The 17322-nt window shown below is 43.5% G+C and overlaps 1 long non-coding RNA gene across 1 annotated transcript in view; it reads right to left on the reverse strand.

Annotated features, from left to right (window-relative positions):
* The window catches only part of LOC122788412, a 92224-nt gene continuing 74902 nt past the window's right edge, over positions 1-17322 (reverse strand). Inside the window, exon 2 of the long non-coding RNA XR_006362655.1 lies at positions 1-1622. This is a non-coding gene — a long non-coding RNA (uncharacterized LOC122788412). The remainder of the gene's footprint in view (positions 1623-17322) is intronic.

Raw genomic sequence — 17322 nt, forward strand, 5'->3', positions numbered from 1 at the left:
AAAAGATGAAAAGTTTTTATTATCCGAAAGCCAGTACAAAAATGTATGTTACTTTCACATCAACTGACCAGTTACTTCTTTCAGAAAAAATGGGTAGAAACATTCAGGGCTTTTCTACAAGACTAACATGTCGTTCTCCCCACCCAACCACACACATCCTAAGGCTGTAATAACAGAATCTTCCTCTTGTTCAGTTATTCAGACACCATGAATGGGATCCTGTTAAGAGTAATATGCAACATCAAGAACCGTGTACAGAGACCAATAGTGAAATACAATGTGTGTAGTGATCTGCCTCGAGTTTTTACTGTTACTGGATGTAGTTATGTTTCATACCGCATTTGGTACTTCACTTGTGTATGGTATGACTCCCGTTTCTAAGGTGATCTACTATTTTGTCTGTGGAACTTCTAGTGCAGAGTATAGCATAACTGGTTTCAGATGGCTGCAGCTGCTGACTAGTGGTGGAAGTGCTGTACATGGGGTGCTCCTTTGCCTTTTCTCCAGAGCTGCCATAAGAGGATATGAAGATGAAGTTTCTCACATGAATGCAATATATATATATTTTCCAACAGGAGTGGGTTATGTTAATGTACTTGATACAGTGATGTAATGAACTGAATCAGTTACCAACATCTGTCAGTATCACATAGAACATAGAAAAGTCTACTCTATACCAAATGGAACAAAGGTATTCTGTCATTTGTTTCAACCACCATTAGGTTACCATCACAAAACTATGTAACATAACTTACTTGCAATAAACTACTACACAGAAATAGATATACTATAAAAATACATACTTGTATTAGACATGTACAATACAAGTCTGCCATTTTCACATGTATGTGCCTACATGTATTTCTGTAATAGAGTTCCATCTTTTGCTAAAATTCATTTGGCAATTTTCTCCACCTCGAGACATTGTGCATTGGAAGGAATCAATATTTAATGGGCATTCAGCAAGACCATCCTGCAAGGCAACAAGGTCTGGGAAAGAAGAGTGAAAAGCAAATTTCAGTTCTGTTTGCCCAGTACCCTCCAAATGAATCTTACATACTTTATAAAGAAAGGCTGGTTAAAAACTATTCTGTAATAAGTGGAAACATGTTACTATTCTGAATCCTGTACCATATGGAGGGTACTTGAAAAACTGATGATGAATGAACCAGATTATGAAGTTCCTCCACATACAACAAATGGTCATACCTCTAACTCTTCAAAACACCCACAAATTGCAGTGTCTACAACTACTATGCGAACCTGTGATCAGTTGCAACTGAATACCAAAAAGCCAAACCCCGTGACTACATGCACACAAAAAGAACACAACCCCTTTATAAAATTTAACCTAGTATACAAAGCAAACATCTTATGCGGAAAAAATAACTCTGCAAATTCTCCTTCTGTACTGCACAGTTCTCTATAGAAGCTTTCATCCTTTGTCAGTTTCTTTCCAACATAGCATGCTGTGCAAATTCTTCCTTGTGAGTGCCGTCACAATAGGGTGGTGTTTTGGTCTGCTTGCACCCACACAGCAAGACTGTTTTGGACTCTTCTACAAAAAACCGAAGAGGAGCAAATTGTAAATCAGTTTTCCTGCCTGATCCATCACAGAAAGGCTGTTGAGAGAGAAAAAAAAAAATTAGAACTGCAATGGATTTTATTACCTTAGAACTCACCAGCAGTCATACGGTTATCCTCGCAAACCAATGTAGCAAGTCTGTATTGAGCTAACCCAATCACATACATGCAGAAACACTGACTCATCTGCCCTAAAATAGCCCATTGCTCTAGAATAAAATCAACAATATGTTCTAGGTCACTCTTGCCTCCTACTGTATTAAAGTCACTCAAATACAACTGTAAACAGATTTTTTTCAATTATCGCTGCTGGTTCACAACAGCTCCAAATATGGACTTTAATTTATATAAATTTAAGCACGTTATGTTTTTATAATATTAGACACTTATGCAAATTGTGTTATTTACCTTACTGCTGCATCCTTTTCATCCTAGTTCGATACGACTGGTACTGATCCACATGGCAGATCCAATGTGCTACTATTGTTCAGCTCCTTCAGATTTTTCCTCCCATAAATCCTCCTGTCCAAGACTACCTTTGCTGACCAGCAAGTATTGCACTGGTGGAGATTTAAGAAATATAAGGGAGTGGAAAAATCTCCAAAATAGTCTGCAGGTCCCTCAAAAGGTCACAATTTGTTAAAGGGAGGGATGTTATATTACACAGACCGAGATGAAAAAGATCCAGCATTACAGTAAGTACACAACTTCCATTTCCTACTTCATCTGTCTGATCAGACTGCTGGGACAAAATCCCAAGCTGCCGATTATCTTGGGTAGTATGACCAGGTGCTTTTTCAGAACTGAGGTTCTGAAGGAAACCTGGATCTAAAAAAAAAAAAAAAAAATGTTTAGCAAAGATATATACAACGTAGACCAAGTTGCTGTTGCACAAATGCCATCCACTGAGTAGCTCCTGAAAAAGACTGTGGATACTGCAGAACAAGAGGAATACAAGCCTTTAAAGGGTCCAGGGTCTTTGCCAATAGGATTTCCTACTAGTAGTAGGTTTGTCTTGTTTAATACCTACTGCACTACCTCAGAAAATAGAATTTTAATAGCTTTTAGGCACCCATAATTCAAATGGATAGTTGCAACCATTTCCAGATATCAAACATTGCTTTGTCTGCTGAACTATCAAATTTTAGGCCAATAGCCTTACTCTCACCAATTGCTAAAATAATGGAAAAATGTATACACAAACTACTAAACCACCTTATCCATAATAATCTACTTGCCAACTGCCAACATGGTTTTAGACCATTCCACAGCACAACAACCGCCCTACTATCCTTTGCTAACTCAATTAACGAAAATCGTAACAATACTTTCTCTTCTGCTCTATTTATAGACCTTTCAAAGGCCTTCGACATGGTGAACCACAACTTACTCATTGAAACCCTGAAAGCCCATTCACTTGACTCACAATCAATTCTTTGGTTTAAATCCTATCTTGAAAACAGACAGCAGGCAGTCCTTTGGAATAATACTCGCTCTTCTTCCCTCCCTGTGAACATAGGAGTACATCAAGGCTCTATTTTAGGTCCTCTTCTCTTCTCATTATTTATTAACAACCTACATACCAATATTCCACAAGCCACTTGCATCCAATATGCAGACGACAACATTAATTTGCACTGCCAAATCCATAAACTCTCTCCAACTCCAGACCCAAACAGTATTAAACAGTGTTGAAAAGTGGTTCATGCAACACCGCCTCCTTCTGAACCCCAAAAAAACAAAACTACTACTCTTTGCTCCTACTCCTAAGTCAACTCCCCCAAACTTCATAGTAACCTCCAACAATGGCACTAAGAGTCCCTGATACCACAATCAGCTTACTGGGAGTTACAATTGACAATGCCCTTAGCTTTGACGACCATATTAACTCAACAATAAAAACGGTCAACAAAAAATTAGGATCACTGTACAGAATCAAACCCTTCCTCACCCCCCCAGCAAGACTTACTCTTGCTCAGACCCACCTTTCCTCTACCCTCTTTTATGCTTCTCCAATTTATACTAATCTAGAAATAACATTAATAAACTGTCCACCTGTTATAATAACATAGCTAGATTTGCTACCTGTTCCCCCTATAGAACTCACCATTGCCAAAACCTCAAACAACTGGGATGGCTTGAACTGCACAATAAGCTTCTCTATCAGCAACTTGCTATAACCCAAAAAATCCTCCATCACCCCAATAATACACCAATCCTCACTAATTTCATCACCCCCTACAAAAATCTCTACACTTCGCTCAGCAAACAAACTCCTAGTGTCTACTGTTAAATCAAATAAAGCAGGGGACTAGCTCTTCACCAACACAGTGGGGAAAAAGTTGGAGTCAACTTCCAAATGAACTTACCTCACTTGCTTCCACTTAACTATTCAAAAAGCATCTTAAAGAATATCTAAAGAACCACTGGCTTTGTCCCTGCTCCAACTCTGACTGATTACACCCAATATACAAACATTTACAACACAATTTGGTTCCCAACGCTCTTTCTACTATAGTATCCACCCCCTAATCTTACCTTCCCTCATCTTCTAAAAAAAAAAAAAAATTAAACATCTACTTTCTTTAGGGTTTTTAACAAAGTATTTTTTATCTCCTGTCACTTTTACTGTATGTTACTAATTTATATTGTGAGTAGGTCTACTGTAATATTGCACATTTGTCTAACTGGTTGGAGCTTTTCTCCCCGGGCCTCTACTGAAAATGGACATATATCCAGTTAGACTAGCCCGGTCAACAAATGTAAAATAAATAAAAATAAATTGTCTTGTGTAAACAGGTCCAGTCTGAGGAAGCTTGTGGTAATTGCCCTTAGCATTTCCAAAAGAAAAGGAAAAATTACAGTTAAGTACACTTATCATAACAGCAGATGTTTAACTCATTCACTCCAATGGAGCTCAGCAAGTTTGGACTAACTTCCAATGGGCGGGGCCTAAGCCTTGACAGAATCAAAGCATGTCCTCATACTTCAAACGTTTTATGTTTCTGGAACCACAGGGGTTATATGAAAGAAGTATAAATGGCAAACTCTTCAGCACAAACTATTTTATAGTGGTAGTATTCTTTAGGTACTAGACTGAATTTTAAGTCGCAGTAAATACAGTAACTATTACATTTGTAATATTTTGCAAACTTACAAAAGCTCAGCAGCCACAAGTTACACACATACTGTGTAACATCTAGCGGTGAGCTTTCATGTGAGGCTAAGGAGTTCTGTCTCTTACTTGGCTGAGATATTTAGAAAAATGTGAAAATTATATCTATATAATTTAATGATAAAAACATTTATCTGCACTAGACCAGAGGTCAAATATTAATGTAGTCGAGACTGCCATTATGTAAGCTTTAGGATGAATTCTTCTTAGAATTATTAATGCAAATATGAACAAGCAATATTTCACGCATAGGGGCGTTAGCAGGAGTTAACTGCATATGCACCTGGAGGCATTACTCAAGATGTAAGGAGTTAATAACCACTGCAGCAGTATTCCTAGCTATATTGGTTAGAGCCTGTCAAGGATATTAACAACCAGTGCTTCCAAAGCATCAGTGCAACTTCTACTTGCCCAAATGGTTATTCAGCTCTATCTAAGATTGACAAAATCAACTTCAGGTTCAAAGCCATTTACAGCTTTCATGCCAAAAGTGAAAGTGAGGCCAAAGCCCTGAGAAGGAATATAAACATTAAATATCCACACCCAGACAAACATGGAGGGAGGGAGCAGCTACTGCAGCAATAATCATCTAATACTTGGGTAAAGTTTACTTTACACAAATGCACTGCATTTCATAAGGATCACTGGTGCAGCAGCCCAATCTACATGGGTAAATTACCACAGCCTAGGTGGACTATGAGTAGGAAGAATGAGGGACCAGGAGCCCTTGGAAATGGCCCTAGCAAAGCCTGTTCTAGACCTGGAGAAGGAATCCAATTTATAGAAGTATTCACAGAGGACAAGGCTTCTGCTTCTTAAAGACTTCTACAATCCAACTATTGCCAAAAAAAAAAACACTCTAATTTAAGGCCCTGGCAGAATGAACCCTGAGCTTGCCTGAATAGCTCTGTGATGGTGGGTGTACAACTGTGCAAAAATACCAGCTTGCCAAACTTTATGCAGCTGTATGGTGAAAGGCAGCATGAACTTTTAGTTATGTACTCACCATAACTTCAGATGTTTGGGATCCATCTCGCCTACATTCTGACTGATGGGTTCGGAGCCGATCCCTCTGCTCCGACTCGGCACGCTTATGCCCAAGAGCGAAGTCTCTTATTGGCTGAGCTTACTATATCCCAGGATGCACCACTACCAGTCCCCCAGATCTAGTTTGTCCGCATACATGCACACACGCATGCACTGCTTATATAACACTGACAGACGATACAAGATAAAAACAGTAGAACTCAAACCGTTCAATCTCTTCTGATCTCCAAGGCAGGGGGAAGGAGGGTGGGTATTAGGAATGTAGGCGAGATGGATCCCAAACATCTGAAGTTATGGTGAGTACATAACTAAAAGATGTTATGTGATCCTATCTCGCCTACATTCTGACTGATGGGACAGCGTCCCTAGCACCTATATCCTGGGTGGCTCACTGGAAAACCCTCCTGAGTACCGTGGAACCAAATGATGCTCGCCCTTTAGATGCCACATCCAATTTATAGTGGGAAATGAAAGTGTGCGGGTTGGACCAAGTAGCCGCAGCACAAATCTCAGAAATAGCGAGCTTGGAATGAAATGCAATAGAGGTAGCCATAGCTCTAGTAGAGTGGGCTTTGACAGATGTTGTAAGTTGCTTATTTGAAGAGGAATAAGCCTGAGTTATGCAATCTCTAATCCATTTGGCAATAGTGGCTTTAGTGATGGTTTGACCCAGTTTATCTGAAAAGGACACAAACAATTGATCTGTTTTCCGAATTTGTTGAGTCCTGTCTAGATAGAAGCGCAATTGCCTATGAACATCCAACGTATGCAAGGTGTATTCCGCTTTGCTTGAAAATTTTGGAAAGAAAACTGGTAGCTCTAGAGATTGTTGGAGACAGAGATTAGAACAAACTTTGGGAACAAAAGATGGATTAGGTCTAAGTGATACTCTATCCTTGTGAAAAATCAAGTACGGTGGTTTGATAGATAGGGCTTGAAGTTCTGAAACTCTTCTTGCAGAGGTAATTGCAATTAAGAAGGCAGTTTTCCAAGACAGATATTTCAACTCACATGTAGCAGCCGGTTCAAAAGGAGCAGATGTTAAGGCACGAAGTACCAAATCAAGATCCCACGGAGGCGCAGGATGAAAAACTGGGGGTCTTAAAAGCACAGCACCTTTCATGAAAGTTTTACATAATCTGCTGCTCATTAACGGTGGGTCTATGGATTCGTGAAATTTGGAGATAGCAGCTAATTGGACTTTAATAGTAGAGACTGAAGATCCTTGATTAAACAAGGATGTCAAAAATTTCAAGACCTCTGGTATCGGGGCAGTAATAGGGTCTAAGCCTCTGAGTTGAGCCCAGATAGCAAACCTCTTCCACTTATACTGTGATACAATTTCTTAGTGGTGGGTTTCTGGGCTGAAGATAAAATGTGAATAACTTCCGGGTCCAAGGTGTGATTTCTGACTAAAGTTGGAAGTGGAGGAGCCAAGCTGTTAATTTCAAAGTGTGAAGGGACTGGTGCTGTTGACCCGACTGATGAACCAGAAGGTCCGGAGTTAGATCCAAAAACCAAGGACCGTCCAGAGTATATTTCTGTAGGTAGGGGAACCATACCTGACGAGGCCAGTGCGGAGCAATTAGAATCATTGTGGACCCCAATTGGGAAGCTTTCTGGATGACTTTGGGGAGGAGTGGAACCGGAGGGAAAGCATAAAGCAGTCCTGTTGGCCAAGGTTGGACTAGAGCATCCATAGCTGCCTCTCCTTGACGGGGGGGTCAAGGAAAAGAACCTTCTGCACTTCGTGTTGTGTGGTGTTGCAAACAGGTCGCAGCACGGAATCCCCCATCTTTTGAAAATCTGAGCTGCTACTGTTTCGTTCAGGGACCACTCGTGAGGAGAGAGAATAGTCCTGCTCAGTCTGTCTGCCAATACATTTGATTTTCCTGGAATGTGGGTCGCTACCAGGAAGCGGTTGGTAGCCACTGCCCATTCCCACACCCTCATGGCCTCTCTGCAAAGGGGGTAAGATCTGGTCCCTCCTTGTTTGTTTAGATACCAGACCACCGACATGTTGTCTGTGTGGATAGCGATAATGCCTTGAGGGAGAAACTTGTGGAGGGCTTGTAGGGACAGAAGTACCGCCCTCATTTCCAACACATTGATATGGAGAAAAGTTTCATTTGGAAGCCAAGAACCCTGAACTGACCTGCCCAGACAATGCCCCCCCACCCCGTCTGGGAGGCATCCGTTGTCAAGGTGGCCACCGGAGGGGGTATAACAAAAGGTCTTCCCTGATTCAGATTGGATGTTAGAAGCCACCAGCGGAGGTCCCGTTTGCACGTTTCTGTAATCAGTATGTGATGATTGAGGGGGAGATCCTGAAAAGACCATTGTGTCGATAACAGCCACTGAAGAATCCTCATGTGCAATCTTGCCAGAGGAACTAGGAGAACCGTGGCAGACATTGAACCTAAAAGTTGCAGGACCATCCTGGCTGGGGCTTTGGATCTTAGAAGCAGGGCTCGGACTTGACCTTGTAATGTTTGAATCCTTTCGGTAGGAAGGAAGATTCGCATTAATTTTGAGTCTATCTCTGCTCCTATGAATCTTATGCGCTGAGAAGGCAGCAAGACAGACTTTGACCAGTTGAATGTAATTCCCAGGGAAGCACCCAGGGAGATAGTGGCTTGTAGGTTCTCTAGTAGTAGATGCCTGGTGGTGGCAGTCAGGAGCCAGTCGTCCAGATAGGGAGACACTTGGAATCAGAGACTCCTCAGGTGAGCAGTCACTACTGCCAGACACTTGGTGAACACCCTGGGGGCTGTGGTGAGACCAAAGGGCAGTGCACAAAATTGGAAATGACTGTCTCCCAGGCTGAAGCGCAGATAACCTCCTGGACGCCTGATGTATCGGTATGTGATAATAGGCGTCCTTGAGATCTATGGAGCACATCCAAACATCTTTCTCCAACAATGGGAGAATGGATTGTAAAGTGACCATTGGGAATTTGGACTTCATGACGGACTGGTTTAGTTTGCTGAGATCCAAAATGGGTCTCAGGTCCCCTGTCTTTTTTGGCACTAAAAAGAACCTTGAGTAGTTTCCGGATCCGATCTGGTCTGTGGGGACCGGTTGGATGACTCCTTTTTCTAGCAGCTTTGAAGCTTCTACGGCTGCAATTTCCCTTTGACTGGGTGGTGGGTCCGGGATTTTTTTGGACGGTGGGGGTGAGTGTGTGAAGGGAATGGTGTAACCTCCGGCAATTATCCGAAGCACCCATCTGTCCTGAGTAATAGACTCCCAGGCTTTTAGGTGCTTGGCAAATCGGCACCAGACTGGCTCCGGAGCAGCACAGCCGGGCAATCCCTCATGAAGTGTGGGAGGCTGAAGAGCCAGGAAAGGACTCGCGGTCTCCAGTGTTGCGGGGGCCTCTGCCGCCTCTGGGACGGCGTCTCCCAGAAAAAATTCCCCGTCCTCTGCCTCTGGAAGGGGAATCTTCCTGCTGTTGAGGAAAAAATTTCTGTGATTTGCGGAACCACATCTTCCCTCCTCTTTTAGCCTTGGGATAAGGCCGAAAGGGAGTGGAATAACGTGCTCCTACGGCAGATAAAGTCTTTCCCTCTTGCTCACAGCGGGTAAGAGTGTCTTTTACCTTGGGTCCAAACAAAGAGGACCCATCAAAGGGAGCGTCAGCAAAGGAAGACTTGAAAGCCTCCGCAAAATGACACAAACTGAGCCAGGCTTGTCTCCGTAGAGCCACGCCTGTGCCTGCCGCTCTGCCCGCCCCTTCTGCCGCATATGAAATGAGCCTCATGGACGAATTAGAAATCGAGGTGAGGATAGCCAACTGAGAGCTAACCGACTGGGCTAGCTGCTCAGGTAGGTTACCTGAGAGGGAGCCTGAGAGCTCCTTGACCAGATCCCTCTGTAGTCTGGTGAAATGTGCCAAATAATTCAGGGACCTCAGAGTAAAGGCCGCTGAAGTCAGGGTGCGCTTCCCGTACCGGTCCATGCTCCCAGACTCCTTATTAGGAGGATGGACCGACGTTGAAGCCTCTGCCACGTCCTGCTGGGTAGCAGATGCCACCACCATGGCATCTACAGCCACGCCTTTAGTTAAGAACTCCTTCTCGGGTGGGGCAGACAAAAATTTGTTAGGGCGAGAAGGCACTGGTTCCACAGTATCTGGATGTTCCCGCCCTCCGACAAACCAAATCCAGGAGCTCGTCGAAGGGTGGAGACACCCAGGAGGCGGAGGGCTGAGCCCCGAAGGCCTTGAGAAACACAGACTCATCAGCGGAGGGGGGTTTGGAATTCCAGCCGCCTCGTTGCTTAAGGATCTCTAGAATGTCCGCAAATGAGACATCATCCGAGGACGACTTTGGGGACCCCTCCGCATCATCAAGATCAGTGTCGAATGTAATAGACTCGTCGGGGGAGTCCACGTGCTTCCTCTTGCACGATCTCTTCCTTGGGGGCTCCTCCGAAGACAACTCCGAAGAACCCTCAGGAGGAGGGGAACCCCCAGTGGGAGTAACCTCAGGCCCCGGGGCTCCGCTGCTTAGAGACAGGGGAACTGCCAAAGACCCAGTCTCCATGCCCAGGGAAGGTGCCGGTAAAGCCGCAGAGATGGCCGAAGAAGACTTGGCCAAGGCACTCCTCATAGCTCTGAAAGCCGGACCCCAGAATCCTGGGAGGGTCCAGTCCCGGAGCCATGATAGCAGCGGAAGTCCCAGCGGCGGCACCGAGAGGGAGGCTCGGAACCGACAGCATTGGTCCCAAACGTCACCCCGGGTCCGGCCGAAGAAGTCTGCGTGCTAACTCGGACCCGAAGGCGGGGTTGGAGTAAGGGTCGGAGCCGACCCTAGTATCTCTACTGGCTCCATCTGCACCTGCTCCGGCGCAGCGGTCGGAGGAAGAATGGCAATGGAGTGGGCTATCGGCTCTGAAGCCAATTGGGTCGGAGCGAAACAAATTCTGGAAGACTGGTGACTGGAACAGTCTTTGGAGCACCCTGTCTATGTCCGAATCTGACATCCTTGATGACCTGGAAGAGACCGAATGGGTCGAGTAGGCCTCTCCAACGGCTCCAAGGGACTAGGGACCGGCTCGAATCGACTCTACAATTATCGGCGCCGAAGGAATGTCCAAACCAATTTCCATCGGTGCCGAAGAGGGCTTCGGCGCTGAGGAGGAAGTGTCTGAGCGGACAACCTTCATCGGCTCAGAGATCAGTGGAGCCGATGAAGATGACCCGCCTCTCGATGCCCCAGACGACGGCTCCGAACCCAGAGGAGTCGAGGCTGGAGGCATCGAGGCAATCCGTTCCGCCCTCGGCTCCGAAGTCCGTGGAGCCGAAGGAGAAGCCTGCCTATGTTTTTTGGCGGTCGGTTCCGACGGACTGGTCGGAGCAGCGCCTTTCTTTTAGCAGGAGCAGGAGAGGAAGCTAATGCCTCTTCAAATGAAGGTTTAATAAGGCCTTTTAATATAAGTTTATTTTTCCTCTCTTGGAGGACCCTCGAGGAAAACGCGTGACACACACTACAGGACTCCTGTAAATGTTTGGCGCCCAAACAATACACACAGAGAGAGTGGTCGTCTGTGATCGACATCTTAAAACTGCACTTAGTGCACTTTTTAAATCCTGAAGGCCTAGGAGCCTGTGACATTATGGCAATCCAAATACAGTGAACTAGCCAAGAAGAAACACAAAAACACACTGACTATCACTGAAAAATTTTCTTTCCTCTCTCTTCTTCTTTTCTTTTTTAACAAGGACTAAACACAATACCAAAAAAAAAGAAGTAACGGATCCAAGACCCCTAAAAATAATAGGGAATTAGCCAAACAACGAACTGACAGGGGAAGGCCCTTCAACTCCGATGGGACCTCTAGTCTGACAAAAACACAGTCACTACACAATATTTTACCAAGGAAAAATACTCATTCATACACAAACCCACTAGATGGCTGTTAAAACAGCTTTTTGTTGAATTTTAAAGAAATTCCTGACAGGAAAGTAAGTGAAAAACACTACTTAGCTCAGCCAAGCTCGAGACCACGTCTTTGCTTGTTAGCGGCAAACGAGATCTGGGGGACTGGTAGTGGTGCATCCTGGGATATAGTAAGCTCAGCCAATAAGAGACTTCGCTCTTGGGCATAAGCGTGCCGAGTCGGAGCCGAGGGATCGGCTCTGAACCCCAGAATGTAGGCGTGATAGGATCACATAACATCTATACATTCCAGGACTAACGAAAGTTTATGCAAATTATGGAAAAAAGGAAGTTATGTACTCACCATAACATTCCACATGTGCTGTCTATTCTCATTTCTCCTCATATATATTGGATCAGACTCTGCCGTTTAGAACAGCTTGTGGCAATACCAAAAAGCTCTTGGGCACCTCCCCTTACCCATAATGCTTCCCTCTCCATTACCCCAGATCATCTTTGTTAAAGCCATCTTGTGTAAGAGTATAGAAAGAGAATTTCATATAAAATTACCATAGTGAGACCATTTCTGGAGTTGACAGAAATATAGCCAATCCAGTAATATTGAACTTCCCACTGTACCAGGAGCAAAGGCTGGGGGCTTGGAGGGATGGGATGTGAGGAAAAATGAGAATAGACAAAACAGATGGAACGTTATGGCGAGCACATAACTATCTGATACGGTCAATTTTCATTTCATTTCAACCTCACTTATGGGACAGAGTCCCCAACTACCTTTATCTTGGGTGAACTCATTGAAGGATGTTCCTCAGTACCATTGCGCCAAAGGAGACCCTTCCCCTGGAGACCAAATCCAATTTGCAATGAGTGATAAAGGTATGATGATTAGCCCATGTGGCTGCTGCACAAATCTCATCCATGGATGCATTAGTCTGAAAAACTGAAGTGGCCATGGCTCTGGCTGAATGGGCTCGAACATGTTTAGGCAGAATTAGACCTTGTTTGGTATAGATTAAGGCAATGCAATCAGACAGCCATTTTGCTAGAGTAACCTTGGATACTGAAAGGTCTTTCCTACAGCCTGCAAAAGAAAATAATTGATTTGCCTTTCTAAAATCTTATGTCCTGTGCAGATAAAAATTTAATGGTCTATGGACATCCATCAAATGCAGATTGTATTCACCTCTTGCTACTGAAGCTGGGGGAGACTGGGAAGTTAATGGCTTGACTGATACTAGACTAACAACCTTGGGCAAAAAGGAGGGGTTGGTGTGCAAGGAGACTCTGTCCATGCAAAATCAGGTACAGAGGTTGGGACGATAAGCCTGAATCTGATATTCTTCTAGCAGATGTAATGGCTACTTGAAAGATGGTCTTCCAAACGAGGGCTGAACAATAAAATGCAGACGTTTAGGTCCCATGGAGAGGAGGGGTCCTTATAAAGGTGATCTTAGCAAAATGGTCCCCTTCAGAAAGGCTTTGCAGAGTGGAAAATTAGTGACCAGTTATTCTTCCCAATGTGAAAAAAAAAAAATCAGAGATTGCCACCAACTGCACTTTAACTGTAGAGAAAGCTGCTCCATTATCAGAGAGATGAACCAAGAATAGACTGGTATAGTGAAGGGACCTGTACAGTGAAGGAATCCGTATGTTGAGCCAAGATACAAATCTTTTCTTTGTCTAAAGCTTATGGGAGGATAGTAAGATATGACAGACTGGGAAGGCCAGCATACGCTATCTGGCTATCAATGGAATCAGAAATCAAGCAGTCAGCTTTAGGTTGGACAGACAGATGAATCACTCCTGTTGGATGTGACATTAGAGCTGAAGTGGGACACAGAGTCCAAGGTTTTCTCAGTAAATGAGGCCAAAGGAAGGGAAACCCAATTTGTTGAGACCAAAATGGGGCAATGAGGACTACTGTCTTCAACCGGATTGCTTTCTGGAGAAATTCGGGAATCAAGGGAGTTGGGGGGGAAAAGGCATACAGTAGGACAGAGGCCAATCATGTATCAGAGCATCCCTCAGTAACTCCCCCACCAGGGGAATTATGGCAAAGTAGCTGCTGCATTACTTGTTCAGGGAGGAGGCAAATAGGTCAGAGCAAGGCTGGCCCCAACTGCAGAAGATTCTTCCACCACTTTCTGGTTGAGGGACCACTCTAAGGACGAGGATGGATCTGCTCAACTGGTCTGCTATCACACTGGACTTTCCTGGAATGTGCATTGCTACAAGAAAGCAGTTAGATGAGCTCACCCCACTACCACACCCTTGAGCACTTCCCAGCACAGGGGGTATGATCTTTTTCCTCCCCATTTATGTATCAGATTACAGACATGTCTGAGTGAATCTCCACTGTTCAAGGGAGAGCATCCTTAAGCTCCTGTAATGCTAGAAGCAATGCTCTCATCTCCAGGACATTGTGTATGTAAATTGGCCTTGCTGGCAGACCAGGTGTTGTGGACCGCCTTCCCTAGATAACAGCCCCCCCCCAGCCTATCTGGTAAGCATCCATCACCACTATAGCCTGTGGCTGTGGGGGGGGGGGGGGGGCACAAAAGGTCTGCCTTGTTAGTAGAGTGGAATGAATCCGGGAGAGATCTTTTTTGCAGGTGTCCATGATGAGAATCTGGTAGGACATGGTGGTGGTGAACGGACCACTGAAGCTAGTAGCCATTGTAGTACTCATACATGAAATGTTGCTAGCTGGGCCAGGGTGATAGGTGCTGCCATGGGCCCCAGGAGCCTATAGGATACAATGAGCAGCTATCATCCGGTTTTGAAGCAGCTTGTAAGTTTGGTGTCTTGTCTGTTCCCTGGAGAATGGAAGTTTTTAGATCTGACTTATCTAGGACTGTCCATATAAATTCCAGTGTTTGAGAAGGTACCAACTGAGATTTTTCGTAATTTAAGGTTATGCCGAGCTCTGTACAGGTGTGGATTACTGTTAGAAAAATATGCAATAGTAATATGCATGCTTAGTGCATTCGATATTTAAAAGGGTTAATACATTTATTCTGTTCAGACTGCATGAATCTGCACCATTAGAAACTTGACAAGAAGCATTCTATTTCTGCTAATATCATGAAAATAAGCATTCTATTTCTGCTAATGTCATGAAAAATAACGAGACAATTCATTCCTGCTAATGTCATGAAACTTAAAAGGGATATTCATTTCTGCTTATGCCATGAGAAAACATGCAGCTGCTAGAAGCATTGATAAAGAAAACATAGATGCTTGAAACTTTAAACCGTAGTCAGCCTTACCTGTACTAAAGCTAGAAATATACCTTTAATCTAGACAAAATGCAACACATGTATTAGAACAGTACAACAGAAGAATTGAAAAGTTGAAATGGACTGACATAAACCCAAGGCCAGATTGTTTTTCTCAAAATGTTTTGCAGAACAGCAGATAATTGGTCAGCAATAAGTCTAGCAACATTTTCTGTAGAACATACAGAAAGCTGTGTAACTATGTCAGCAATAGAATGGTAACATTTTCTGTGTGACAGGAAGAGAACTGTATAAGTATAACATACTAATCATTAATGATGCAGACAAATCCTGTGCCTACATGCTTTGTCTCCTTGCTGCAAGTAATAAAGGGTGCCTTCCCAACGTGAATTGGTCTTTGAAGTTTTTTCCTTTGACAGATTGGTCCTTCGGACCGGAAGCCTCTTCACCTCGGATCAGACGGGCCAGGTGGTTGAAACCGTAGGGGGAAGAAACCAAATTGGTTCTTCTGATCTGAAAAGCCCTCCAACTGAATAGGCCAGCCACTTTCTGATCTGCGACTGAAGGACGGGTTTCCGCGAATTGGTGATCAATCACGTGGGCTCAAGTAAGGTGAATCTACTTTTTTGTGTTTTAGATCAGGGACTAGATATGTATTGGTTTTGTTAGACTATTTTTCTTACAAGTCAGGGACAAAAAAGATTACTGTCTCGTCATAGATTAGGAGAAAGAATAAGTAGGCAGTCATTCTGAAGAGACTATAACAAAATCCGTGGTACCACGTTAAAGAATAAGAAAAGTTACGCAACAGTCAAACGGTAGAACAAAATGGGTAATAATTGCACAAAAAGACCCCAAAATCCACCGTTAACAGAAGATGCAAAATACATGCAGTCGCAGCGCGCCGACAATATTAAATATTATTCAAAATGGGTTAATAAGTAGGAATCTGACGGAAAATTAGAAAAATCCTTGCTTATCAAACTTGTCAAACAACTCAAAACAGATTCCAAAGGTCGGGTAAAAAAGCAACGTAAATTAGGAATTCCTCAGGCACACAGGTGGATTGAGGAAGAAAACCGTAGGGAACAAAAGAACAAAAATTCAAAAGCACTGTTTTTAGATAAGGAGGATAACAACTTAGTAATAGCATCAGCATCTCCACCTCCCTTACCGGAATATGAAGCAAGTGAACAGGTTAGTCCACCCCCACGATATCCTGTGGTCCCTGAAAATAGAGACATTATGAAAATAAAACTGTTTAAAATTAGAGCTCCCATCGAGATCAGGTCCCGAACAAAGGCAGGTAACTCAGATGAAGGCATCGAGTTATGGCAAATGGTTAAAAATTCACGATCTATAAGTGAAGAAGAAATATGTCCACTTATAGAAGTACCCAGTCCTCAGGCAGGTCAAGACAATCAGGACCCAACTATTTTAGTATACAGACCTTGGACTCCAGAAGACATCCGGAAAGCCACTGAGGGAATTCCCCATCCAAAAGTCAATTTTAGAAAATTTTCTGAAGATTTACAAGGAATGAGGCTGAGTTATAACTTAAACGGAGAAGAGGTAGAAAAAGTAGTTAGACAAATTGTAGGGCCAGATTGGTACATGATTAGTGGGAACTGGAATCCCCGTGACACTGCACAAAGACCCCTCTCACATAGCAGCGCAGAATTAGACACCAGAGTAAAAAGTCTTACAGACTGCATCTCTGAAAAATGGAAACCCAGGGCAGACTGGACTTGCAATAATCAATGCATCCAACAAGAAGGTGAAACTATTGACCGGTATTATGCCAGATTATTAGAGTGTTTTAATAACCACTGTGGAATGCAGGTTCCTGAAGATCAAAAACGATTCCCCATATGAACAGCAGCTAAAGAATGCAATTTTAAAAGGGCAGTATTGCACCTATAAGCAGTTTTATTACAAAACACATGGTAGATCGTATCATTACTTGAATATGCTAGGCATGCCGAAAGGCATTTTAATAGCAAAAAGAAAGCTCAAGTATTTTCTGTAGAAGATGGAGCAGAAGTTTATGTAGTACAGTCAGGGAAAAAGGGCAAGAAAAATGCACAGGGAAACAATCTGATCAACGATCAGAGGACTTTGAAGGGCGAAAGAAAAGGGGAGAATGTTTTAAATACGGTAAAAAGGGACATTTGGCAAGGGATTGCAAGAAAAACAAGGCAACAACGGAAGACGAGGGTGAGGACTGACTATATGGTAGTCGGGAATCACTAGAAGGGGCTAGCGAAGAAGGGACAAAAGTGCAGGAAGTTAGTGACAATGAAAAAGATGAAATATTAGACCTAGCTTTATTGAGCTTGCAGCACTATTTAGCAGACACGAAACCAGAAGTTACACT

Source organism: Protopterus annectens, chromosome 13.part0, assembly GCF_019279795.1.
Source record: "Protopterus annectens isolate FY-2018-M chromosome 13.part0, PAN1.0, whole genome shotgun sequence".
NCBI classification, from domain to species: domain Eukaryota; kingdom Metazoa; phylum Chordata; order Ceratodontiformes; family Protopteridae; genus Protopterus; species Protopterus annectens.